The sequence below is a fragment of the Aegilops tauschii genome, chromosome 2 (assembly GCF_002575655.3).
Source record: "Aegilops tauschii subsp. strangulata cultivar AL8/78 chromosome 2, Aet v6.0, whole genome shotgun sequence".
Lineage (NCBI taxonomy): Eukaryota > Viridiplantae > Streptophyta > Magnoliopsida > Poales > Poaceae > Aegilops > Aegilops tauschii.
Genome location: NC_053036.3, coordinates 166,903,628 through 166,919,663, shown reverse-complemented (window position 1 = coordinate 166,919,663; position 16,036 = coordinate 166,903,628).

The window sequence follows — 16,036 nt, the reverse complement described above, 5'->3', positions numbered from 1 at the left end:
GTTGAATAGAAAGCTCCTCCTCGTTACCTGATTCATCATAAGAAATAATAGGAGAATATTGGGAAATCTCTTCCCTTTCATTAGTATTCTCTTCATCTTCTATTTGTTTTCTTGTCTTTATGTAATTGGCAATATAAGGATTTTCAATGCAATTCACCGCACAATACATATAAATTTCCTCTAGATCAAAATCAAGAACTTTATCAAGGACAAATTCTGGAATATCCTTAGTTATACGTTTCATTTCATCATAACCCAAAAGCAAACTAAGTTCATTATGATGTGCAAGGGAAATCAAGTCATCACAATTTTTGGACACGATTTGATCATGAAACAATTTGCATTGGAGATTTAAATGACCACGTTCATTGCAAAGTTCACAAGTACGGCTAAGAAAATTTAAATTTTCAGAACAAACATCTAGCCTCTCTTGCAACCATTTAGTTTTTAAATACTTATGCCTCTTGCAAAATCTATCTTCCCTATTTGGTGTGTACTTGCAAACTCTATGCACTCCACAAAAGTTGACATGCTTATAAGAGACATTTTCATCATGACTAGTGCAATCATCATGAGTACTATGGATATTCAAAGAGTTCATACTAACAACATTGCAATCATGCTCATCATTCAAAGATTTAGTGCCAAACATTTTAATGCATTCTTCTTCTAGCATTTTGGCACAATTATCGGAATCCTTATTTTCACGGAAGATATTAAAAAGATGAAGTATATGAGGCACCCTCAATTCCATTTTTTTGTAGTTTTCTTATATAAACTAAACTAGTGATAAAACAAGAAACAAAAAGATTTCATTGCAAGATCTAAAGATATACCTTCAAGCACTCACCTCCCCGGCAACGGCGCCAGAAATTGCTTGATGTCTACTACACAACCTTCTTTTTGTAGACGTTGTTGGGCCTCCAAGTGCAGAGGTTTGTAGGACAGTAGCAAATTTCCCTCAAGTGGATGACCTAAGGTTTATCAGTCCGTGGGAGGCGCGGGATGAAGATGGTCTCTCTCAAGCAACCCTGCAACAAAATAACAAAGAGTCTCTTGTGCCCCCAACACACCCAATACAATGGTAAATTGTATAGGTGCACTAGTTCGGCGAAGAGATGGTGATACAAGTGCAATATGGATGGTAGATATAGGTTTTTGTAATCTGAAATTATAAAAACAGCAAGGTAACTAATGATAAAAGTGAGCGAAAATGGTATTGCAATGCATTGAAACAAGGCCTAGGGTTCATACTTTCACTAGTGCAAGTTCTCTCAACAATAATAACATAATTGGATCATATAACTATCCCTTAACATGCAACAAAGAGTCACTCCAAAGTTACTAATAGCGGGGAACAAACGAAGAGATTATTGTAGGGTACGAAACCACCTCAAAGTTATCCTTTCTGATCGATCTATTCAAGAGTCCGTAGTAAAATAACACGAAGCTATTCTTTCCGTTCGATCTATCATAGAGTTCGTACTAGAATAACCCCTTAAGACACAAATCAACCAAAACCCTAATGTCACCTAGATACTCCAATGTCACCTCAAGTATCTGTGGGTATGATTATACGATATGCATCACACAATCTCAGATTCATCTATTCAACCAACACAAAGAACTTCAAAGAGTGCCCCAAAGTTTCTACCGGAGAGTCAAGACGAAAACGTGTGCCAACCCCTATGCATAAGTTCACAAGGTCACGGAACTCGCAAGTTGATCACCAAAACATACATCAAGTGGATCACGTGAATATCCCATTGTCACCACAGATCAGCACATGCAAGACATACATCAAGTGTTCTCAAATCCTTAAAGACTCAATCCGATAAGATAACTTCAAAGGGAAAACTCAATCCATTACAAGAGAGTAGAGGGGGAGAAACATCATAAGATCCAACTATAATAGCAAAGCTCGCGATACATCAATATTGTGCCGAATCAAGAACATGAGAGAGAGAGATCAAACACATAGCTACTGGTACATACCCTCAGCCCTGAGGGTGAACTACTCCCTCCTCGTCATGGAGAGCGACGGGATGATGAAGATGGCCACCGGCGATGATTCCCCCTCCGGCAGGGTGCCGGAATAGGGTCCCAATTGGTTTTTGGTGGCTACAGAGGCTTGTGGCGGCGGAACTCCCGATCTAGGTTATGTTCTGGAAGTTTGGGTATATATATGAGGTTTTGGCGTCGGGAACAAGTCACGGGGGTCTCCGAGGCGGCCACGAGGTAGGGGGCGCCCCCCCTCCCCACCCTCGTGGGTGCCTGGGGACTCCTCTGGCCCATCTCTGATACTCTGTAGGCTTCTTCTGGTCCAAAAATAATCTCCGTGAAATTTCAGGTCAATTGGACTCCATTTGGTTTTCCTTTTCTGCGATACTCAAAAACAAGGAAAAAACAGAAACTGGCACTGGGCTCTAGGTTAATAGGTTAGTCCCAAAAATCATATAAAATAGCATATAAATGCATATAAAACATCCTAGATGGATAATATAATAGCATGGAACAATCAAAAATTAATGATACGTTGGAGACGTATCACGCGTGCGCCGCGGCGCGAGGGCGGAGGGCGTCGGTCCGCGCCGCCCGCGTCCGGCGGTGTTCGGCGGTGTGCGGGCCGCCTGGAGCGCGGAGTTGAGGTCTTCCTGGGCGGACGGCGCCGCCCGGACGGGCCAAGCGACCCAATGGTTGGCGTGAGTCCTCGGGTCGTCAAACATTGGAACCGCGGGGTGTCGGCAGGTCGATCAACGGAAGAGGGGCTTTGGCACACCCCTACCTGGCGCGCCAAATGTTGGATTTTGGGTTCCGGCAAACCCTTGTGAGGTTCGAACTCTGGGGTGCCCACGAAGAACACTCTCTTCCTAGCTCGCTCGCTCAACGATCTCACAACCTAGCTCGACAGACCCAAAGAACAAGAGACACGAGAGTTTATACTGGTTTGGTCCACCTTGCGGTGTAATACCCTACTCCAGTGTGTGGTGGATTGTCTCGAGGGGCTGAGGATGAGCTAGTACAGTGGATGAACAGCCTCAGGAGGTGAGGTGTTCTTGGGCTCGATGAGCTGGTGAGATGGTCCGGGTGGAAACGATCCGTCCGGTCTATGGTGGTGGCTAAGTCCTATTTATAGTGGCCTTGGTCCTCTTCCCAAATGTTAGGCGGGAAGGGATCCCACAATGGCCAAGTTTGAAGGGGGACAACTAGTACAAGCTATCCTGACAAAAGGTGGTCTTCGCCTGCCAAAGGCTCTGGTGGTGATGCTGTTGTGGGCTCCGCGATGACCTCCGTCCTGTTGGTCCTGGTCATGTTGCACCGATATGGAAACCTTTGCCTGATGCCTCGGGACCCCGCGCCTGCGCTTGCCTCCTTAGCACCAAAGAGGAAACTGGTACACTGCGCCCGCTGGCACCCGCCTGGCCTTGGTCGTCATGGCTCACGTCACGCGAACCTCGCGAGGTGTCCCTTTCATAGATATCTCCACTCCTCGGGAGACAGCCTAGTGAGACCACCCCCAGGGAGGTCTTGGTGTCGTCCGCCTCGCGAGGCTTGGCCCCTCGCGAGGGTCTTGTGTTGTCGCTGCTAAAGCTGGGCCGTTCCAGGCCGTTGGTGGAGCCACGCCTCGGGGCGCAGGCAGGCAAGTCTGGGCACCCCCGGGTCCAGAACGCCGACAAGTTCATGCTCCACAGGGTCGCCCGCAATAGTAATAAGGCATGTACTATCAGACACAAACACAAAACTCTTGAAGTAACTGTAGCTAGGTCATCTCTGTCATCAAAAGAGCCATAGCTTGCAACACATCCTCTACAGTCGAAGGGAAAACTGTATTTTGTTTCTACATCTTCCAGGCAATGAGAGAACCACCAAGAAAAACACATCAAGCAGAAAATGAATGATGATTCAGGGATCACTAGTCCACGTAGCATCCTAATAGGCCTGAAGTTGTAATTGAAAGGATTGATATGGTCGGCTAGAGGGGGGTTTCAATAGGTGACTAACAATTTTAACTTTGTTCCCGAATTTAGGCTCAACAAAAGATAGGTTATCTATATATGCAACTAGGTGGATAACCTATATGACAAGCACAATGAGCAACAAAATATAACAAGAGTAAACACAAGGCAGAAGCTAGCACAAAGTAAAGGAATGAGATAACCAAAAGTGGAGACGATGAAGACGAGGATGTGTTTCCAAAGTTCCCTCCTTTAGGGGACGTCAAGGAAATATGCCCTAGAGGCAATAATAAAGTTATTATTTATTTCCTTATATCATGATAAATGTTTATTATTCATGCTAGAATTGTATTAACCGGAAACATAATACATGTGTGAATACATAGACAAACAGAGTGTCACTAGTATGCCTCTACTTGACTAGCTCGTTAATCAAAGATGGTTATGTTTCCTAGCCATAGACATAAGTTGTCATTTGATTAACGAGATCACCTCATTAGGAGAATGACGTGATTGACTTGACCATTCCGTTAGCTTAGCACCCGATCGTTTAGTATGTTGCTATTGCTTTCTTCATGACTTATACATGTTCCTCTGACTATGAGATTATGCAACTCCCGTTTACCGGAGGAACACTTTGTGTGCTACCAAATGTCACAACGTAAATGGGTGATTATAAAGGTGATCTACAGGTGTCTCCAAAGGTACTTGTTGGGTTGGCGTATTTCGAGATTAGGATTTGTCACTCCGATTGTCGGAGAGGTATCTCTGGGCCCACTCGGTAATGCACATCAGTATAAGCCTTGCAAGCATTGTGACTAATAAGTTAGTTGCGGGATGATGTGTTACGGAACGAGTAAAGAGACTTGCCGGTAACGAGATTGAACTAGGTATCGAGATACCGACGATCGAATCTCGGGCAAGTAACATACTGATGACAAAGGGAACAACGTATGTTGTTATGCGGTCTGACCGATAAAGATCTTCGTAGAATATGTGGGAGCCAATATGGGCATCCAGGTCCCGCTATTGGTTATTGACCGGAGACGTGTCTCCGTCATGTCTACATAGTTCTCGAACCCGTAGGGTCCGCACGCTTAAAGCTACGATGACAGTTTTATTATGAGTTTATGTATGTTGATGTACCGAAGGAGTTCGGAGTCCCGGATGAGATCGGGGACATGACGAGGAGTCTCGAAATGGTCGAGACGTAAAGATCGATATATTGGACGACTATATTCGGACTTCGGAAAGGTTCCGAGTGATTCGGGTATTTTTCGGAGTACCGGAGAGTTACGGGAATACGTATTGGGCCTTATTGGGCCATACGGGAAAGAAGAAAAAGGGCCTCAAGGGTGGCCGCACCCCTCCCCTTGGTCTGGTCCGAATTGGACTAGGGAAGGGGGGCGCCCCCTTCCTTCCTTCTCTTTTTCCCTTCCTCTTTTCCTATTCTATATGGGAGGTGGAATCCTACTAGGACTAGGGAGTCCTAGTAGGACTCCACACTTGGTGCGCCCCCTCCTAGAGCCGGCCTCCTCTTCCCTTGCTCCTTTATATACGGGGGCAGGGGGCACCCCAGAGGCACAACAATTGATCCTTGAGATCTTTTAGCCGTGTGCGGTGCCCCCCTCCACCAAATTACACCTCGATAATATCATTGCGGAGCTTAGGCGAAGCCCTGCATCGGTAGAACATCATCATCGTCACCACGCCGTCGTGCTGACGAAACTCTCCCTCAACACTCGGCTGGATCGGAGTTCGAGGGACGTCATCGAGCTAAACGTGTGTAGAACTCGGAGGTGCCGTGCGTTCGGTACTTGATCGGTCGGATCGTGAAGACGTACGACTACATCAACCGCGTTGTGATAACGCTTCCGCTGTCGGTCTACGAGGGTACGTGGACAACACTCTCCCCTCTCGTTGCTATGCATCACCATGATCTTGCGTGTGCGTAGGAATTTTTTTGAAATTACTACGTTCCCCAACAGTGGCATCCGAGCCTGGTTTTATGCGTTGATGCTATGCACGAGTAGAACACAAGTGAGTTGTGGGCGATATAAGTCATACTGCTTACCAGCATGTCATACTTTGGTTCAGCGGTATTGTGAGATGAAGCGGCCCGGACCGACATTACGCGTACGCTTCCGCGAGACTGGTTTCACCGTTCGGAGCACTCGTTGCTTAAAGGTGACTGGCGGGTGTCTGTCTCTCTCACTTTAGTTGAACCGAGTGTGGCTACGCCCGGTCCTTGCGAAGGTTAAAACAGCACCAACTTGACAAACTATCGTTGTGGTTTTGATGCGTAGGTAAGAACGGTTCTTGCTAAGCCCGTAGCAGCCACGTAAAACTTGCAACAACAAAGTAGAGGACGTCTAACTTGTTTTTGCAGGGCATGTTGTGATGTGATATGGTCAAGACATGATGTGATATAATGTGTTGTATGAGATGATCATGTTTTGTAACCGAGTTATTGGCAACTGGCAGGAGCCATATGGTTGTCGCTTTATTGTATGAGATGCAATCGCCATGTAATAGTTTTACTTTATCACTAAGCGGTAGCGATAGTCGTAAAAGCAATAAGTTGGCGAGACAACAACGATGCTACGATGGAGATCAAGGTGTCGCGCCGGTGACGATGGTGATCATGACGGTGCTTCGGAGATGGAGATCACAAGCACAGTGCTTCGGAGATGGAGATCACAAGCACAAGATGATGATGGCCATATCATATCACTTATATTGATTGCATGTGATGTTAATCCTTTATGCATCTTATCTTGCTTTGATTGACGGTAGCATTATAAGATGATCTCTCACTAAAATTTCAAGATATAAGTGTTCTCCCTGAGTATGCACCGTTGCAAAAGTTCTTCGTGCTGAGACACCACGTGTTAATCGGGTGTGATAGGCTCTACATTCAAATACAACGGGTGCAAAACAGTTGCACACGCGGAACACTCAGGTTAAACTTGACGAGCCTAGCATATACAGATATGGCCTCGGAACACAGAGACCGAAAGGTCGAGCGTGAATCATATAGTAGATATGATCAACATAGTGATGTTCACCATTGAAACTACTCCATCTCACGTGTTAATCGGACATGGTTTAGTTGCTTTGGATCACGTTATCACTTAGATGATTAGAGAGATGTCTATCTAAGTGGGAGTTCTTAAGTAATATGATTAATTGAACTTAAATTTATCATGAACTTAGTCCTGATAGTATTTTGCAAATTATGTTGTAGATCAATAGCTCGCGTTGTTGCTTCCCTGTGTTTATTTTTTGTTCCTAGAGAAAAATTATGTTGAAATATGTTAGTAGCAAAGATGCGGATTGGATCCGTGATCTGAGGATTATCCTCATTGCTGCACAGAAAAATTATGTCCTTGATGCACCGCTAGGTGACAGACCTATTGCAGGAGCAGGTGCAGACGTTATGAACGTTTGGCTAGCTCAATATGGTGACTACTTGATAGTTTAGTGCACCATGCTTAACGGCTTAGAATCGGGACTTCAAAGACGTTTTGAACGTCATGGACCATATGAGATGTTCCAGGAGTTGAAGTTAATATTTCAAGCAAATACCCGAGTTGAGAGATATGAAATCTCCAACAAGTTCTATAGCAAAAAGATGGAGGAGAATCACTCAACTAGTGAGCATGTGCTCAGATTGTCTGGGTACTACAATCGCTTGAATCAAGTGGGAGTTTATCTTCCAGATAAAATAGTGATTGACAGAATTCTCTAGTCACCATCACCAAGTTAGTAGAACTTCGTGATGAACTATGGTATGCAAGGGATGACGAAAGTAATTCCCGAGCTCTTCGTGATGCTGAAATCGACGAAGGTAGAAATCAAGAAAAACATCAAGTGTTGATGGTTGACGAGACCACTTCAAGTGTTGATGGTTGACGAGACCGCTAGTTTCAAGAAAAGGGCAAAGGGAAAAAGGGGAACTTGAAAAAGAACGGCAAGCAAGTTGCTGCTCAAGTGAAGAAGCCTAAGTCTGGTCCTAAGCCTGAGACTAAGTGCTTCTACTGCAAAGGGACTGGTCACTGGAAGTGGAACTACCCCAACTATTTGGTGGGTAAGAAGGATGGCAAAGTGAACAAATGTATATTTGATATACAGATTATTGATGTGTACTTTACTAGTGTTTATAGCAATCCCTCGGTAATTGATACTGGTTCAGTTGCTAAGAGTAGTAACTCGAAACGGGAGTTGCAGAATAAACAGAGACTAGTAAAAGTGAACAAAGGTATATTTGATATACAGATTATTGATGTGTACTTTACTAGTGTTTATAGCAACCCCTCGGTAATTGATACTGGTTCAGTTGCTAAAGAGTAGTAACTCGAAAACGGGAGTTGCAGAATAAACAGAGACTAGTAAAAGGCGAGGTGACGATGTGTGTTGGAAGTAGTTCCAAGATTGATATGATCATCATCGCACACTCCCTGTACTTTCGGGATTAGTGTTGAAACTAAATAAGTGTTATTTGGTGTTTGCGTTGAGCATGAATATGATCTGATCATGTTTATTGCAATACGGTTATTCATTTAAGTTAGAGAACAATTGTTGTTCTGTTTACATGAATAAAACCTTTATGGTCATACACACCAACGAAAATGGTTTGTTGGATCTTGATCATAGTGATACACATATTCATAATATTGAAGCCAAAAGATGCAAAGTTAATAATGATAGTGCAACTTATTTGTGGTACTGCCGTTTAGGTCATATTGGTATAAAGCGCATGAAGAAACTCCATACAGATGGGATTTTGGAATCACTTGATTATGAATCACTTGATGCTTGCGAACCGTGCCTCATGGGCAAGATGACTAAAACGCCGTTCTCCGGAACTATGGAGAGAGCAACAGATTTGTTGGAAATCATACATACAGATGTATGTGGTCCGATGAATATTGAGGCTCGTAGCAGGTATCATTATTTTCTGATCTTCACAGATGATTTGAGCAGATATGGGTATATCTACTTGATGAAACACAAAGTCTGAAACATTTGAAAAGTTCAAAGAATTTCAGAGTGAAGTGGAGTATCATCGTAACAAAAAAATAAAAGTTTCTACGATATGATCGCAGAGGTAAAATATTTGAGTTACGAGTTTGGCCTTCAGTTAAAACAATGTGAAATAGTTTCACTACTCACGCCACCTGGAACACCACAGTGTAATGGTGTGTCCGAACGTCATAACCGTACTTTATTGGATATAGTGCAATCTATGATGTCTCTTACAAATTTACCACTATCGTTTTGGGTTATGCATTAGAGACAGCTACATTCACGTTAAATAGGGCACCATCAAAATCCGTTGAGACGACGCCTTATGAACTGTGGTTTGGCAAGAAACCAAAGTTGTCGTTTCTTAAAATTTTGGGGTTGTGATGCTTATGTGAAAAAATTTCATCCTGATAAGCTCAAACCCAAATCGGAGAAATGTGTCTTCATAGGATACCCAAAGGAGACAGTTGGGTACACCTTCTATCACAGATCCGAAGGCAAGACATTCGTTGCTAAGTATGGATCCTTTCTAGAGAAGGAGTTTCTCTCGAAAGATGTGAGTGGGAGGAAAGTAGAACTTGATGAGGTAACTGTACCTGCTCCCTTATTGGATCACAGAAATCTGTTCCTGTGACTTCTACACCAATTAGTGAGGAAGTTAATGATGATGATCATGTAACTTCAGATCAAGTTACTACCAAACCTCGTAGGTAAACCAGAGTAAGATCCGCACGAGAGTGGTACGGTAATCCTGTTCTGGAGGTTATGTTACTAGACCATGACGAACCTACAAACTATGAAGAAGCGATGGTGAGCCCAGATTCCGCAAAATGGCTTGAGGCCATGAAATCTGAGATGAGATCCATGTATGAGAACAAAGTGTGGACTTTGGTTGACTTGCCTGATGATCGGCAAGCAATTGAGAAAAAATGGATTGTCAAGAGGAAGACGGACGCCGATAGTAGTATCACTATCTACAAAGCTAGAATTGTCGCAAAAAGGTTTTCGACAAGTTCAAGATGTTGACTACGATGAGAGTTTCTCACTCGTATCTATGCTTAAGTCTGTCCGAATCATGTTAGCAATTGCCGCATTTTATGAAATCTGGCAAAGGGATAAACAAAACTGCATTCCTTGATGGATTTATTAAAGAAGAGTTGTATATGATACAACCAGAAGGTTTTGTCAATCCTAAAGGTGCTAACAAAATATGCAAGCTCCAGCGATCCATCAATGGACTGGTGCAAGCATCTCGGAGTTGGAATATACGCTTTGATAAGTTGATCAAAGCATATAGTTGTATACAGACTTGCGGTGAAGCCTGTATTTACAAGAAAGTGAGTGGGAGCACTATAGCATTTCTGATAAGTATATGTGAATGACATATTGTTGATCGGAAATAATGTAGAATTATTCTGTAAAGCATAAAGGAGTGTTTTGAAATGAGTTTTTCAAAGAAAGACCTCGGTGAAGCTGCTTACATATTGAGCATCAAGATCTATAGAGATAGATGAAGACGCTTGATGAGTTTTTCAATGAGTACATACCTTAACAAGATTTTGAAGTAGTTCAAAATAGAACAGTCAAAGAAAAGAGTTCTTGCCTGTGTTACAAGGTGTGAAATTGAGTAAAGACTCAAAGCCCGACCACGGCAAAAGATAGAAAGAGAATGAAAGTCATTCCCTATGCCTTGGCCATAGGTTCTATAAAGTATGCCATGCTGTGTACCAGATCTATTGTATACCCTACACTGATTTTGGCAAGGGAGTACAATAGTGATCTAGGAGTAGATCACTAGACAGCGGTCAAAATTATCCTTACTGGAATAAGGATATGTTTCTCGATTATGGAAGTGACAAAAGGCTCGTCGTAAAAGGTTACGTCGATGCAAGTTTTGACACTAATCTAGATGACTCTAAGTCTCGGTCTAGATACATATTGAAAGTGGGAGCAATTAGCTAGAGTAGCTCCATGCAGAGCATTGTAGACATAGAAATTTGCAAAATACTTACGGATCTGAATGTGACAGACCCGTTGACTAAAATTATCTCACAAGCAAAACATGATCACACCTTAGTACTCTTTGGGTGTTAATCACATAGCGATGTGAACTAGATTACTGAGTCTAGTAAACCCTTTGGGTGATGGTCACATGACGATGTGAACCATGGGTGTTAATCACATGGTGATGTGAACTATTCATGTTAAATCACATGGCGATGTGAACTAGATTATTGACTCTAGTGCAAATGGGAGACTGAAGGAAATATGCCCTAGAGGCAATAATAAAGTTATTATTTATTTCCTTATATCATGATAAATGTTTATTATTCATGCTAGAATTGTATTAACCGGAAACATAATACATGTGTGAATACATAGACAAACAGAGTGTCGCTAGTATGCCTCTACTTGACTAGCTCATTAATCAAAGATGGTTATGTTTCCTAGCCATAGACATAAGTTGTCATTTGATTAACGAGATCACCTCATTAGGAGAATGACGTGATTGACTTGACCCATTCCGTTAGCTTAGCACCCGATCGTTTAGTATGTTGCTATTGCTTTCTTCATGACTTATACATGTTCCTCTGACTATGAGATTATGCAACTCCCGTTTACCGGAGGAACACTTTGTGTGCTACCAAACGTCACAACGTAAATGGGTGATTATAAAGGTGATCTACAGGTGTCTCCAAAGGTACTTGTTGGGTTGGCGTATTTCGAGATTAGGATTTGTCACTCCGATTGTCGGAGAGGTATCTCTGGGCCCACTCGGTAATGCACATCACTATAAGCCTTGCAAGCATTGTGACTAATAAGTTAGTTGCGGGATGATGTGTTACGGAACGAGTAAAGAGACTTGCCGGTAACGAGATTGAACTAGGTATCGAGAGACCGACGATCGAATCTCGGGCAAGTAACATACTGATGACAAAGGGAACAACGTATGTTGTTATGCGGTCTGACCGATAAAGATCTTCGTAGAATATGTGGGAGCCAATATGGGCATCCAGGTCCCGCTATTGGTTATTGACCGGAGACGTGTCTCCGTCATGTCTACATAGTTCTCGAACCCGTAGGGTCCGCACGCTTAAAGCTACGATGACAGTTTTATTATGAGTTTATGTATGTTGATGTACCGAAGGAGTTCGGAGTCCCGGATGAGATTGGGGACATGACGAGGAGTCTCGAAATGGTCGAGACGTAAAGATCGATATATTGGACGACTATATTCGGACTTTGGAAAGGTTCCGAGTGATTCGGGTATTTTTCGGAGTACCGGAGAGTTACGGGAATACGTATTGGGCCTTATTGGGCCATACGGGAAAGAAGAAAAAGGGCCTCAAGGGTGGCCACACCCCTCCCCTTGGTCTGGTCCGAATTGGACTAGGGAAGGGGGCGCCCCCTTCCTTCCTTCTCTTTTTCCCTTCCTCTTTTCCTATTCCATATGGGAGGTGGAATCCTACTAGGACTAGGGAGTCCTAGTAGGACTCCACACTTGGTGCGCCCCCTCCTAGAGCCGGCCTCCTCCTCCCTTGCTCCTTTATATACGGGGGCAGGGGGCACCCCAGAGACACAACAATTGATCCTTGAGATCTTTTAGCCGTGTGCGGTGCCCCTCTCCACCAAATTACACCTCGATAATATCATTGCGGAGCTTAGGCGAAGCCCTGCGTCGGTAGAACATCATCATCGTCACCACACCATCGTGCTGACGAAACTCTCCCTCAACACTCGGCTGGATCGGAGTTCGAGGGACGTCATCGAGCTGAACGTGTGTAGAACTCGGAGGTGCCGTGCGTTCGGTGCTTGATCGGTCGGATCGTGAAGACGTACGACTACATCAACCGCGTTGTGATAACGCTTCCGCTGTCGGTCTACGAGGGTACGTGGACAACACTCTCCCCTCTCGTTGCTATGAATCATCATGATCTTGCGTGTGCGTAGGAATTTTTTTGAAATTACTACGTTCCCCAACAGGACGTATGTCCGTTGAAGGGGTGTGGAGGCACAATGCTCCACAAGTGTCACAAGGACTCACCCTATTCTCCTCACGCTCTCACACTATGCAGGGTGCCATGAATCCACTAGCGGTGCCTTTGAAGGCGGCAACCAGAACCTTTACAAACAAGGCTGGGGCTCTCTCCACAACTTAATTGAAAGCTCCCAACACCACCACGAAGATTCACTAATGGATTGTGGCTCCGAGGTGACCTCGTCCATCTCGGGTGCCCAAACACCCAAGAGTAATAAGATCCGCAAGAAATATATGGGGGAATCAAATTTCCTTTGCTGGAAGTGTAGATCTAGGTCTCCTCCCTCACTCCCTAGCAAATCAACAAGTTTGGTTGGCTAGAGAAGGAACCGTTATGCTGAAAACGCATGGGAGCGGTACAACCACCCCAAATCCCGGGGGAGCCATCTGCCATGCATATGCAGTACAACCGCCCAGGTGCGTGGTACAACGACGCAAGGCGAGAGTGTTGTTGGGAGGGTACAGCGGTACAACCGCCCTCTTCACCGGTTGTACTTGTTATTAACATAATAACTCGTGCAACCGTTCTGGCACAGCTCTGTACTGCTTGCCTAACCGAAGATAAACCCACTTGGGCGGTAGTTGCCCCGGTACAGGGGTCGGTAGTACCGCGCCAGGGGAAGCAGCGGTACAACCGCCCAAGTCACCGGTACGACCGCCAGGTAGGCTTGCGTCTACCCACTCCCACATAGGAGTGGTACGATCGCAAGCCCTAGTGGTACAACCGCTTGGGTGCATTTGCCTACATAGATTAGAATTGTGGTTTTCTCCTCGAGGTGGAAGGAAGATATGGTGGGTGCAATATGAACGTGTACGTGATTTGATTCCACCCATACCTTTCGATACGGACCCCCTCTCTCAATAGTACAGGTTTCCTACGACCAAAGAAAAACACGTCAAAAATGTTGTCATCGCTCTTTTCCTTCCAGAGGGGTGCCCAATTGCATTCTGCCATATATATATATATATATATATATATATATATATATATATATATATATATATGCATGTGTATTTTAAACACACGGTTAGTCCGCAAATTTGCTTGTCATCAACACCAAAATATTTAAGGCAGGAAATGCCATTTCAGTAATGAACTGGAGCATGGAAAGAGCAGACGGTGAGAGCTCATGCCACGAAGATATCAAAGAGCACGAAGGAGGTGACTATAGTGAAGAAAAGTGGGAACAATGGGAAACTAACTCAAAATATGAACAAAATAGGAGATATCTGAATAAATGATAGCTAGATAGACAAGATGACAAATTTTCATGTTATATATCTTGCTATCGCTTAGTTTTTTATCTTGCTTAGCATAAGTTGTGCACATATGTGAGCCTAGTTGTTTTAGGTTTTTTGCTTGACAAATTAAACACTAGTTTTATTCCACATTTGTTCAAGCCTAAATCGTAATTATTTTAAAGAGCATATTCACCCCCCTCTAGGCGTCATCCACGATCTTTCAGTAGTGCCTGGGGTACGGGGCATTTAAAGTGCGACCGTTTTTGATGTCGCACGACTCCCTTGGACACTGAGCTTTCATCCTTCGTTTGTCCTCCTAAAGGGGCTTGGAAGGGGAGAGTGACCCTCCACTTGAGTGTATTCAAGTGAGAGTGAGTAAGTTACATGCCCATGAGAAGCTTTATATAGTCTACAGGTCGTTGACAAATGACCAAGGCTAGCCTTGAAGTAAGGAGGTGGGAGAGTAGAACTAGGTAATTTTCTGTCCTGTAGCCAATGTGCTCCTTATTGGGCTAGGAGGTGGATTGTGGCCCATTAGGGGGGAAATACCTACACTAGGATATTTCTTGTTTGGGCTTGGGCCCCTTTGCTCTCTTTCCTTCTCTTTTGACTTATTCTTTTATGCGGTCTTCCTTCTTTGACTTGTTAGCCATGAAGTCTTGCTTTGATTTTTTTGATCAGGGTAGCTTGGACTATTGTTGACTGCCTTGACTTGTGTTGACCGCTTGGGTGGCATTCCATGTAGGATAGGGGTGGGACCTCAAGTAGGGTTAAAATCCACCACTACAACACCATTGAAGAAGACGAAGGCCGCCATAGCGTAGAGCCATATCATGACTAAAGTAGCTGCTCCAGTGGTTTCCTCCCCCTCTCCCCCTTCCATCCCACCGCCAAGCATGGAGGAGCCGGTCTCACCCGTTGCCACAACCTCCCCCGTCCAGAACATGTTGATGATGTGTCCAAAAGGTATAAGAATTTATTTTTCTTTGGTTTTTCAATCTTTGTCACGCATTTTACTATTTTAATACAATTGTCATGTGATGCGTGTCTATATTCTTTAATTTTGGTGTATGTAGTGTCCATGATGTAAACTTTTCTGCAACACACGAATGTTGCATTTCAAGATTTTATCTCTCAAGAACATGAAGCACAATATGGTGACTTGATGAGCCTCGTATTGACATGGATGAGGAGTTTTTTTATGCAACTCCAAAGGGAAGAACAACAAGCTACCATGCTGATGAAGACAAGTTGCTATGTTTAGCATGGAAGAAAATTGGTCATGATTTGATCGTCTGTGTGGAGAAACCAATGAATACTTATTGGAAGTGTATCAAAGAGTTCTTCGATGCACGTAACACTAGTGGTAACGAACGACTGCAAGCTTCACTCCGCCATCGATGGTCACCAACTGTCAAAAGTGGTCGGCTTGCTTGTCACAAGTTAAACGTGTGACCCAAGTGGTACAAATGATGGCAATAAGGTGATTGTTTGCTCAAATTCAACAATTATTTTCTTTATCTCTTATATGTATTGGTGGCTAACTTGTTTTCTCAATTGTGTATGTATACCAACATTGCTCAAGATTTATACAAGGGAAAAGAAAAAAAGGCTCAAATAAAGGTAAACCATTCACTTTGCATTATTATTGGACGAAGCTTGAACATGAGGAGAAGTGGAAGAACCACGATACATATGAAGCTCCGAGGAAGAACTCCAAGAGTTCGGTTGGAGATGCAATAATAGTTGATGATGATGAGGAGGAGGAGGA